This window comes from Corapipo altera, unplaced genomic scaffold, assembly GCF_003945725.1.
Source record: "Corapipo altera isolate COAL_440 unplaced genomic scaffold, ASM394572v1 47, whole genome shotgun sequence".
NCBI classification, from domain to species: domain Eukaryota; kingdom Metazoa; phylum Chordata; class Aves; order Passeriformes; family Pipridae; genus Corapipo; species Corapipo altera.
The window spans coordinates 603,086-615,990 of NW_020884897.1; the positions used below are offsets into that span (position 1 = coordinate 603,086).

General features: G+C 42.7%; 1 long non-coding RNA gene across 1 annotated transcript; it reads right to left on the reverse strand.

Moving 5' to 3' along the window:
* Positions 1–5,063: 5,063 nt before the first annotated feature.
* Positions 5,064–6,369, reverse strand: LOC113949594. Its single transcript, XR_003528473.1, has 3 exons — positions 6,119–6,369; positions 5,854–5,961; positions 5,064–5,176 (listed from the first exon to the last, which is right to left on the reverse strand). It is a non-coding gene; the product is annotated as an uncharacterized LOC113949594 (long non-coding RNA).
* Between the last annotated feature and the right edge of the window lie 6,536 nt (positions 6,370–12,905).

The window sequence follows — 12,905 nt, forward strand, 5'->3', positions numbered from 1 at the left end:
TGCTTATTCCTTTAGGACTATGTCTAATGGTGATTTTTTTACTTTGAGGTAGATATGAGAGAGGAACAGCCTCCCTTTCCTTTGGAAATACTTGAGTCTTATGCCAGAACCCTTTTTCCTTCCTCTTTTTTTTTTTTTTTTTTTTTTTTTGGCCATGCAAACAACTGTATTTATTGTGTCACCAAAACCCAAACCTCCTTGATCACGTTACAGTGCACTTCTGGTCTTATGGTAAAATATACATGTGCAACAGGTTACATATGTGAGGTCTTATTGCTGGGTACACTATGTCTAAACACATGCTGAGGAATGGAAGCAAGTTGCTTTCTCTCACTGTGTAGAGTGCTGGGAGACACCTGCTTTTTTGTTGTTGTTGTTTGATGAATGCATGTCTGTTAGAGGGTCAGGGTTTTTGGAAGAAAGGATGATATGGAATGGGCTGTGGCCTTGGTGCAGCATAAAAGGACAGTCCCAGGCTACAGGCAGATGGACATCACTGGGACAAGGCTCTGCCAATAATGTCTGAAAGGAACTAATTCATCTGTCCTGAGAAAATTGTAACTCTATCCAGAATGGGATGAGACATGCAGGCAGCATGGGGTGATCATCATTGGACCTCTGCAGTGCTGTTGTGTCTGTTTTGTTCAGTGCAGGACGGAGGAGGTGCTCATGGATCACCTTTGTCCGTGAGCCTGGTAAGATATCATCATAGCACACAGTTCAATGACCCCTTTTATTGCATGGCTGTGGAGCTGCATGTGGACTTTTTTTTTTTTTAAGAGCAAAAGTATTTCTTCAACTCATGGGTTTTGTTTGTTTTTGAAAATCATTATCTATCAGCCTTGGTGACCTTTTTTTTCAACATCATAGCAGTGTTGTGACATTACTCAGCAAACCATTTGGAAAAGCTGGTGGGACAAGTGCTGCCTGTGCCCATGCTCTGACAGAGCTGCTCCTCAAGGATTTCACCAGCGCTTGTAGGCCCTCTGCAGAGAAAAAGAATTAATGGGGAGGTTTCATAATATTTTACAGCACAGGAATCAATCATGGTAAACTGGCTGTTGCGTGAACTGCTTCCTCACCCAGCCTTTAATGACCTTCAGACCCACTCTGAATCACAGGTCATAAATGCTCAAGCGCCCTGGCAGCTCTCGGGCATTGGAGGGCCCCCAACATACCCACGGTAGAATAACAGGGAAATACATATGCACAATATGCACACACACACATAAATAAATGACATTTTAAATATGAAGTATAGGTCACAGATTTGCAAAAAGGAGGTTAGAACTGGATTGGTTGACATGAAAGGGGCTATGCCCTTCTAATACTAATCCAATTGCCGTGTGTCTCCTGGGAAAATGTGTGCAGCTCAATAGCTGAATGATTTGGATTTGGCTCTGCACAAAATTTTGTCTTTTCATCAGAAGAATAAAAGGTTTTTTAACCATAAACTCTGCATTTTTCAGGGCAGCCAAGCTATTAGGTTTTTAAGAGTTCAGATTTTTGTCAAAAGCTCAAACACCTCAGGAAAAAGCAGAAACATGGCAAAAAAGTTCAGTTTTGTTGAAGAAAACTTTTCACTGGTAAAAAGGCAAGACAAAAATCTCCACACAACCTTACACTATTTATAGGCTATGATATGGTGTAAGACATTTAAATGTTATTTCACTCCACTGATTGCTGTTTCATGAACGCCTTCCAGAGAAAAAGAAAACTATTTAGAATTATTTTCTGTCCAAACTCTTTGGACAGACCCAGTGAGACACCTGAACACATGCTTAACATCTTGGCACGGAACTGTGCCATTGAGTTTAGTGGTGTAGCTCATGTGCTTAGGCTTAAGTGTGTACTGGAGAACAGAGATTAGAGAGACTGAGTTCAGAATGGCAGCAATGAAAAGGCCCCTGTATTTGCAGTCAAAGCTGAAGTGGAGTACACAGGCTAAAACAATACTACTAGGAAGAGTTTTGGGGTTTTTTTAACTTATTTTTTTCACCTGGTTTGTGTGGTGACACTGTTGCCATCACTGGCCTGCATGACAAAATCAGCCTCCTAAATCTGCAAAATTCCACTGTGCATTTCAGAGAAAGTGAAGTGTTAAATGAGAAATTACAGTGAATATCCCCCCCTCCCTTTCCTCCACTTTCTCCTCTGTTCCTTTTGACATCTGAGAAGACCAACCACAACTGCATACCATTTATAGATTTGCCTGATTAAAAACAGTTTTCCCTATAGGTCACATCGTGTAGAAGACACAAGGTTTTTGTCAAGAGACCCGCTACTGGCAGAAACTGTTTTGCTGCTATTGCTAGTAAGAAATTAGTAACTAGATCCATGTCCTGTTTTTTATGCCAGCTTTATAATTATACTATTTCAGTGGTAAGCCAGACATTTGGGCCAAGGGTAATTTAGAAATTCTAGATCTCTATTCAGTTTTGCTTTTTATGTTCATCTTTAGTGCAGCTATGTCTCCTTGCAACATATAATCTTCCTGCGTTTTCCTCCCTTACTATGGTTTCTGTGACCCACGGTCATAATGTAACAAATGCATTTTATTCAGCACAGCTCTGTGAAAGCATAGGAAACAATTATTGGCTTTAAACAGCCTTATTTTCTTGTTCTTTATGTCTCTGTCCTCAGATAATTATGCATAGCTTACGCTGTTCTGTAGGACTGGTGGGTCAGGATTTGTCCCTTCAGTTCAGAAATGCTTTTGCTTTCCTGTCATTTCTGTCATCTCAAAAGCTCTGTGGAGCCTATTTGACTTTCTTGAATGCAGTTTTTTATAACCTATGAGACTGTGGTTGGCTGAGTTATCCTTCTGGTGTGGTAATGGTCTCTGCAGTCTTTACTCAGACTGTGATTACACAAAGTATATATTTGTCTTTTTCAGCTTATATATGCTGTGAACCTCCTGAGCTAATGGTGTCTCTGAGATGTGGTTTTTGGAGCACTAGTGTGTCCATTATGTTGTGTTTCCTTTCTACAGTGAAACATACAGCCAAAAATACAACTTGTCCATTTCCTTCAGCACAAGATTTCCCCTTTCTTCTCTCTCTCTCACGTTCTTGTTCCTTTGCTTATGCTGTATGCTTTTTTCATTTGTTTTTTTTTTTTTTTTGTTTGGTTGGTTGGTTGGGTTTTTTTGTTTGTTTTTGTTGTTTTTTTTTTAATGTTCTTTGAACCTCTGGAAAATAGATTCTGACAAGCCTGTGTTTCAGGTGAGGGCCTTCCAAATCTCATGGATTTCAGATGAACCATTTCTCCCGTTGCCTATGATGAACTGAAGACACATTCATTGCAGACCAGATTTCTTTGTAGCCTACCTGGAAGCCCCAGCTCCCACGAGTTCAAATGTATCACCACAGCCAAACATCATAACCACTTCCCATGTTGAATAATGATTTTGTTGATGGAGCTTCCAAATAACTACCCTGAGCCTTCTCATTTTCATCCATCCAAATTTCTGTTTCTGTTGGGCATGATAGTCCTGGTGGAGCATGCAGAGCACTGTACAAATAGTCATGGATGTATAGTATTCCAGGATGATAAGGATGAGAAAATACGAAGTCAGGTGAGGTGACTTGTGTTCCCAGCCCTCTGCAGAGAGTCATGTTTCGGGCACAGAGTTCCTTGCACCATGACTCAGTGTCAGGGCAGGCGGTGCCTTCTTCCCAGACAGATGTTTCCTATTTCAAGAGTCTCAACATGATGGCTTTTTTGATTCTCTTTTCACATCCAGATTTAGTTTTTGTTCCAGATAAAACATAACTAACCATTTTCATAAGTTATTTAGTGCCACTGATGGGATCTCTCTGCATGTGGGAGCGTGTGTGCTCATGTGTGTGTTTGGGTGTGTAACTGTAGGATTTGTATCAGAAGTGTGCTTGGCACATGGGCATGGAATAAGTCTTGAAGTAATTTTCACCACAGGAATTGGCGAATGAATTACTTCCTTTTGTCTGTGGCTAAATGTATATGCAAAATGTATTTGACAAACCGGTCTTGAAATATACCTCCTACATGGCAGCTATTCTGTCTGCCTCTTCTTCCTCCTGTCATGCAAATGGTCCCAGTATTTCCACACCTCACAACATGGGGACACATAAAGCAGAGACAACCGGGAATAAAGTCTTTAGTGATTTTCTGTTGTACCCCCTCTATCACAACCCCCAGCTGCTTTCCAATTCTCTCCTTTCAAGAAAAGAGAGAATTGGAAGTTAATTGCAAATTGATCTGTTTACTGAGACTCAGTGCCATTTTCCTGTCTTCCACATTCATCTGAGCTATCAGATAGTCACATGGTGAATCGTCTGCACAAGGGGGGCTCTACAGAGAGCTGAGTATCTGTCCCTGGACTGCACTCCTCATGAAAGGAGTTGCATTGAGACAAAAAGGAGTGGTCTCCTTGGCAGAGCTCCTGCAGAGTCCAGCCCAGGAAGGTCTGTGTTTACTAGAAATGTTTGCTCAGAAGAGATTACCACCCCAGCTCCAGGGAAGATTTTTCAAATAACCTGGGATATTGTCTCCAAACTGAACTTCTGGGGTGTTGCCCATCACCAGGTTATTGCTTCTGTTTATACATTTAATTCTTCTGGCTCCTAGCTAGTAGACAATAAAGTCTACTGTGCACTATCTGCTGCCTACAGGTTTCCATTTGCAGCAAGCTCCTTTTGCTTCTAAGTACCTGGTGTCAGTATTTTGGCATGTATCCCTTCTCGAGAGGTGGATTGGTGGAGGGGAACCAAACCACTGCTTTTTCAACTGTACATTGCTCAGTTTACGTGAGCCTTCATATCAGCCTCAAATTATTTATTCAGGCCTTAGATTTTCAATACCTGATTTCTTTTTCCAGAATAACTCCAGTGCTTTAGATAATAATAAGCCCCAATGCACAGAAAAGCTCTTTCTCTTTCATACAGTTAGGATGATAGTGGACAGTTTGTTTTATTTTTGCTGCAGAGAGCTGTTAACATGAGGGGTGTTCTGGCAGAGGTAAGCAGGAGGGGAGTCCATCCCTTTAATTCCACGGCATTTTAGGATAAATTTGATTTCTCAGGGGGAAAACCATTATATGCATGCTCCATAAGCATTGAGTCAACGAGAAGGCTGGAACCAGTAGAGATCTGATTCCTCCATTACAGCCTGAAATTCTTTTCTCACAGAGGAATTTCTGTCAGACACATAAGTAAAGAATATCTGTATGAATTTTTTTTTTAATTTTTAGTGCCATTTAAGTTGTTATCATTTGGACTAGTTTCATCCCTCCAGGGTATGAGGTCTGTTCTAGCATCAGACAAAGTAATAGATTGTAAGATACAAAAGCTGTGCTATGTGTGTTGGCCACAAAGCTGGGGATATAGCGTGTTCCAAGGAAACACAACTTCCAAATTTTTTGCCACTTCTAGATAATTTGAGTAGGGTGAGTTGAGAAACTGCCTGAGCCATTAACTAATATCCAAACTCAGATGATGTGACACAGGGAGGTTGACACTTTCAGTTTGTAACTTCCCATTAGTCTTTCTTTTCTGCTGTTCTTTTTTATCCTAATTTTTACTGAACTTCCCCACCCATCACAAAATGTAAACAGAGTTAAGCATCTGATTTGACCTGAGCAGCTCTGCTCTGCCTTTTCAACTCTGGACTGACCAAACCAAATCTGCAGTCTCTGGCACAGGACCACAGAGGCTGTCTGAGGTCTGAGGAGCTGCAGTAACTGCTGTCAAGCGTTTGTCCGACCTCTGCAATTTTACCCCTCCTCTTCTCATAAGGACATGTACTCTGAGATCAAAGACCCTTCAGCATTTTTATGAGAAGTCAGCTAGAGGCATGAAGGCTAATTGGGAATACCATGAAAGCTCTGGACGCTTTGTGGAGAACTGGTCATCTGCCTCTGCAAAAATGCGTCTGTCTGTGCCGACGAATCCTTCTCCCCCTCTTCAACATTTTCCAGGATCCCTGCTTAATATAGGACTGCTTTTCAACAAAACTATGATAAGGTTTCTCTGATAGCATCATTAGGCTGCAGTTTGGAAAGAGCCAAATTAGGAGAAGGGATAAGAAAGCACATCACGGCTATAAGGCACAGCTGTGTTACTGTGTCCTCCTTGCTCACCCTCTCCATGATACTTTGCAACAGGGACTGGTGGTGCTTCTTGTCTTAGGAAGGGCAGCCCTCTGCCCTGGTAGCAGGGCACCTCTCTACTGCCACCTTTGCTCCCAAGTGTGATCGAGCCACAGTCATGTCCCACAGAGGTAACAGTGGGGCTACGGGGCTTGCATCCCAGTGGAGACGCACCCAGGGCTAGGAAATGATAAAGTGGGATCGTTCAAAGGAAGGGAAAGGTAAAGCAGACCATGGCCTCTCCCAGCATGGAGTTTGGCTGCTGAACTATGACATCATCATCGCTCAACTCCAGGGATGGTTTTGATGTCTGCTTCAGGTGAACTGCAGCAGTTATAGATGGAGCCATAAATCAAGGCTGCTCCAAGAACAGCTACAGAACACTGTATTCCTCCCATAATCCTCCCAGATGTCTTTCAGACCCCAGGAAACTCAATGAAAGAATTTATGACTATTACTCCTAGTTCTTTCACTATAAAGGAAAAAAATTCCTAACCCCAAACCAAACTTACATCTAAGATAGTTGGTTTTATAGGTACCACCATACGGCTGAACTGCATTTTTGCCCCACTGGTTTTGTAGCTGGGAGTGAGCAGGCATTTTTTCCTTATCTTTTTTTTTTTTCTTTATGAAGGTAGCAGGAATGAACTGCAGTGTAAATTGCCTTCTTGACTGCTCAGGGGACCAACAAAAGGTTGATTGCTTCACAGAGGTCATTTTCTTGCGGAGGTAGAATAGGGCTGTAGCTAGTAAATTTGAAGATACCCTAGGGGTGGTCCTTTAAGCCAGGTAGGGACGTAATGTGGTGGATGCTCATACGTTTCACTATATTCTTACAGCTGCATAAAAATTGTAATGAAAATGCAAAACCAACCCAAATTTTGTGAAATTTTCAGAGCCTCTCTGCTGACTTCTTTGTGCATACACATCCTTGGGGAACTGCTGCCCTGGCACTGCGGTGGGGCTGCTACCACAGAGCAGAAAGTTGCTTTCTGGTGAAATGTGGGGGCTGGGCCCTGAAGTCTGACATGTGATAAGCAGAGGCATTGCTTGGCAACAGGTCAGAGATGACATCTGAACTAGGACACATCTTCTTCAGCTCAGAGGGATGTCAGGGCGCTGAAGGGGGCTGCCTGTGGTTGCCTGTGGCTTTAAACCCTTGCTGTTTTGGTGCATCTTCCATCTACCCCTTCCCTGAGCCTCCCTCTTGTCCTCTCGCTGTCCTCATGACCTTTTGTTTAAATCAGCTGTCAGCTGCCATTTTGGAAAGAAAAGCAGCTCCTAGAGCTTTTGTACTGATAATGCAGTGTGGGCTGCAATGAAGTAATTTCCTCCTGTATTTTTTTGCTGCATTATTTTTAATGCTTGCTGCTTTGTTCATTCAACAACATCTACACGGCTTTTTGAGTGCATCCTTTTAACCCTTTCTTCCCATTCTATCTCTTCGTCTTTATTTTCTGCCATGTGTTTAAACAACATTGACTTAACCCACCTGCCCCCGGTGAGAGGATTCTGCAGAGCCTTTCCTCCCTGCTCCAGAGTACGGCTAGGAATACATTTGGTCCTGTTCTTTGTGGAAAGCACATCCTGCTACGCAGCCCTCAGCAGCAAAAATTTAACCAGATACTTCATCCCAGTCATAATGGGTTATTTATTGGCCTCAGAGAAAGGGTTATTTTCTGGGACTCCAGATAAGGCTGGGGCCAGGAAACAGCTTGCAGTTGTCTCTGTAAATTCATTGAGTCTCTACCATAGTGTTTTGCTAATTCTTCCCTCGTTATCTTCAGAACAGAGGCTGTCAGGAAGGGGTAGACTGGCGAAGGCAGCTCAACCTCCCCGAAATGGTCTTTTCCCACATCCTCATGATCTTGCAGAAGACAGCAAGCTGGGCTCTAGCAGCCCCCGTGTCCTCTCTCTGGCAACACAGGAAGAAAGTTGTCCTGTTCTCCCCACTCAGCTGAGAGAGCTCTAAGAGCTTTCTAATCAGCTCACTGTCAGCCTGTTTCCTCTCATCACTTAAAATGAGTCCATGCTAAGTTTACAGCTGCCAAAGCTTTTGCTTGGATTCAAAACACCAGAGTGTTTGAGAAGCAGGTTGTAACTGCCAGGGCAGATTTCTAAGGAAGCAGCACTTGGGGGAAGATGGGACTTTTCCTCTTGTCAAAAATACTCAGAGTGGATGAGAAATCATCACCCTGGGTAACAAGTTTTACTTGCAATTGTTCTCTTTGAAAATTGGTTGCTTATTTTGCTGCCTGTGGTCAGATGTGTACCTTTGTAAATGAGATGACCCCAAAGTCTGTGCAAATAGGTGAAATTCCCACGGGAGGTGAGCAGTCTTGGGCTTTTGTTTTATTTGTGCATATACAGGAGACTGCAGGTTTGTCCTGCTCATGCTTTTAGAAATCTCAGTGGTGTATCAGTGCTCAATGCACACACTTCATTGACCTGCTTCTGCTGCTCCAAACATGAGCATTGGCAGGGCTGAATGATACATCTTGGCTATGAGGAGGAAGTTTCAGCTTTTTTCCACAGGTGCGCAGGATTCTTTTGAGGAGTATGAAAACCAGGTAGAAGTCTTAGGAAAAAAATGTTGGGAACCAGTTGTTTTGATGTCAGTCTGATTTTTCAGAGAGGTTACACTTCTCTTGTTCAAAGCAGTGACAAATAGGAACTGCAACATGCAAAATCTCCAACTGCTTTTGGAAAACTTGGCTTAAGTTATTTACCACTAATGCGAGCATGTGCCCATTACATCAGCAAATCTGTCATACATGACAGACTTTTTCTAGCTTAGACATGTTACTGAGCAGATACTGAGCAGATACTAACTTCAACAGGAAGCTTTCTTCAACCACCTCTTGACTCTTCACTCCATCCACACATACAGTGGAGGTGTCCTGCACTGGCAAAGAGCAAAGGCAAGTACCACGTTGGTGCAGCCCTTTGAAAAACCTCTGCCAGGAGCTTTTGCCCGGAGTGGATGAGTGGGGGATGGCAGACAGTGGCCTTTCTCAGGCATTTGAGAAGTTGTAGGTAGCTGAGCCTGGACCTGTCTGAAGGACAAAGTGGAGTCAAATATGGTCTACACTTCTAAAATTTAAAAATGCTGCATCCATCCAACATTGGATGCACAAGTCATGGTGCCTGACTTGTACTGCAGTTTCTTATGTACCCTTCATGTGGGAAGGAGACAACATGCAGAAGGAGGGTGAAGTGCACCAGAGGGACCCTGGGGGATGTGCAATACAAGGGTGCTGAAGGTCATGGTGGCACAGGGTTGGGATTGGGAACAGAGTGATGTGGGATAAGGTCTCTTGGGTATAGACTACATGAGCTGAATGGGGAAGGAGGGCAGGACCTCAGTCACAAGTTCGTGGGTAGATGGGAATGTCACATTTACATGTTTTGGAGACACTTAGGATTTCTCTCCCAGTCTTGCTGGGAGCTGTGCACCCTCTAAACTGAACCCTACCACTTAAGACAAGCTTTTAGGGAAGAGTCGGGATTTAGACTCCTAAATTTAGAGTCCTAAGTGCCCCAAAGATGGTAACTGTACAGATCATACAGCAAAACATGGAAATGGGGAGAGGGGCCCCTTGTACTGCCAACTTTCAACATTTGTTAGGAGAGATGTGCTCTTGAGAAAAGGGCTTGTTGTGGGCAATGACATTATTCCCAACACATTCTGTTCATACCATATTCGTGGGGAAAAAAATTCCTTTCTGCTGGTATGTCATTGACATTTAGCATTAATTATTGAGTGTATTTGATCTTCTATGTTCTGAATTTCATGAAAATCAAAACAGATATATTAGCTTTCTTGAAAGTGTTGGACAGTTTCAAACACAGAACTTGCTCTCTATGTGTAATATATAATTGTAAACCTGGAGTTTACACAAGAAAATTCTGCATCTGAACATACACCCTGACATAAATCTGTTTGGTTTTTACGGCACTTTCCTTTTGCCCTACTTTAGATGTCTGAAAAATATAATATCTACAGTAACATGTATTTTAAAGTAATGATACCAACATTAATAGGACAAATTATGATGCAATATTTAGACTTCATTAGTTTCTTTAAAGTATTTCTGTCACATTACAAAATTTCATTTAGGAAAACTGGTTCTTTTTTTTGATGTGGGTTAATTCCCCTCCACCTCTGGTTACTGGGTTTACCATGTGAAAAGAAACAACTCTTCTTTCTAACACCAAGCTACCTACAGGATCAGCAAATTGGTTTAATTTCTTCTGGTGCTAGAAATATAGAAGCTTTAATCATGAATCAGATACACACCCTCTAAAATATGTTAATTCATCAAAGTAAAGGCCACACTAGCTCTTAAAGAGAAGCCTTATTATACATGCTATATAATACCTGATATTTATATTATATAGTTTGGTTTCAGTTATACAGTTTGATGTGTGTATACATGTGTTTGATGTGTGTATATGCATATACGTTGGTTTCAATCCAGGTGTAATGCTGACCTACAGAAGGCTGGGTTGGGCCACCTGATGTTCCCTGTTAGCCTTCTCTAGAAGTGTGGAGTAGCAACAGGGATGCTCTGCTTATAACAATTCTTCTCAGATTTTATATTTTTTCAATCTTGGTAACGGCTTGAGTTTAATCAGGTTAATTTTTGACAGTAACTATTCCATGGAGTGAAGGGAATACCCTTTATTGCACCTTGCTTTTGCTGCATTACAAAGGAAACATAGAGAGGGTGGTAGCAAGAATGGGTATCCTTCGGAGGATACAGAGACACTGAACACTGAGGAGCAAAATTAGGAAAGCCAAAGCCCAGATGGAATTGAATCTGGCCAGGGATGCTATAAACAACAAGAAGGGCTTCTTCAGGTACTTCGGTAACAAATGGAAGTCTAGAGAAAATGTGGGCCCATTGCTGAATGAGATGGGAGATCTGGTTACACAGGATATGGAAAAGGCCAAAGTACTAAATGCCTTTTTGCCTCAGATTTTACTGTGCCTCAATGAGATGCACCCATGAGTGCTGAGGAAGTTGGCAAAAGTCCTTGCAAGGCCAGTCTTGATAATCTTTGATCATGGCAACTTGAGAAATACCCAAAGACTGAAGGAAAGCAAATGTCATGCCCTCCTTCAAGAATATGACATGGAGGAGGACTCAGCATGAAGGAGAATATGGCACAAAGGATAACCACAGGTCAGTCAGCCTTTTCTTGATCCCTGGGAAGGTGGTGGAGTATTTGGGAGAAGAAAATCATCAGAAGTAGTCAGTATGGCTTCACAAAGGGGAAGTCACGTTTGATCAACTTAATTAACTTCTACAATGAAATGACTGGCCTGGTAAATGAGAAGAGAGCAGTGGATGCTGTCTACCTGGGCTTCAGCAGAGCCTTTGGCACTGTCGATGTGTGGGCTGAATGAGCGGAGAAGTTGGATTGTAAACTGGCTGAATGGCAGGGCCCAGAGAGTTGTGATCAGTGGCATGAAGTCTAGTTGGAGACCAATAACTGACAGTATTCCCCAGGAGTCAACACTGAATGCAGTCCTTGTTGGATGATCTGGATGATGAGGCAGAGTGCACCCTCAGCAAATTTGCTAATAACACAAACCTGGGAGGAGTGGTTGATATTACAGAGGGTGGTGCTGCCATCCAGAGGGACACAACAGACTGGAGAAATGTGGTGAAAGGAACCTCATGAAATTCAACATGGGGAAACGTTAAATCCCTCACTTGGGAAGAAACAATCCTCGATGCCAGTATATGCTGAGGGTCACCCCACTGGAAAGCAGCTTGGTAGTAAAGGACCTGGTGGTCCTGGTGGACACCAAGTTGAATTTGAATGAGCAATGTGCCCTTGCAGCAGAACAGGCCAGTGGTGTCCTGCATGTCCTGCCTGTCCTCTCATGTCCTGCATGAGACGAAGCACTGCCAGCAGGCTGAGGGAGTGATCCTTCCACTCAGCACTGGTGAGGCTGCATCTGGAGTGCTGTGTCTTGTTCTGGGTCCTCAGTGCGACAAAGACACAGACATACTGGAGAGAGTCCAATGCAAGGCCACAAAAATGATTAAGGGACTGGAGCATCTCTTCTCTGAGGAAAGGATATGGGATTTGGGACTGTATAATCTGGAGAAAACTAGGGGAGGCTGTGATCTTATTAATGTGTATAAATATATGAAGGGAGGGTGCAGAGAAGATGGAGCCAGACTCTTTTCAGTGGCTCTCAGTGACAGGACCAGAGGGAATGGGCACTGACTGAAACATAACAGGTTCCCTCTGTTCATCAATAGATACTTTTTCACTGTGAGAATGAATGAGTACTGGTACAGGTTTCCCAGGGAAATGGTGGATTCTCCATCCTCGGAGATACTAAAAAGATGTCTGGACACAGTCCTGGACAACTTGTTGTAGGTGGCCCTGTTTGAGTAGGGGGGTTGGACCAGGGGCCCTGTCCAACCTCAACCATTTTGTGATTCTGTGCTTATATTAATTTTCAAGTCCTTGCTCATGTTCGATTTTTCCATGATTACTGTGTCAGGAAAACCCTTTACTCAGTTTCATCAAAAGTTGCATCAAAAGTTGCTGCAAAACGTTGTACATCGTGTCCCACTTTGTGCATAGAAGAGAATGGGGTTTACTTGTGTAATGGATATATTTTCTATTTTTAAAAAATCTGGCCCATTGTTTTGCTTCTACAGCAAATCATCAGTGTCTGAGTCCATCTGCTTTTAAGAATCCTTATTGTTCCTCTGGGAACAATAAACAGCATGCTACCAAGAGCCCATGA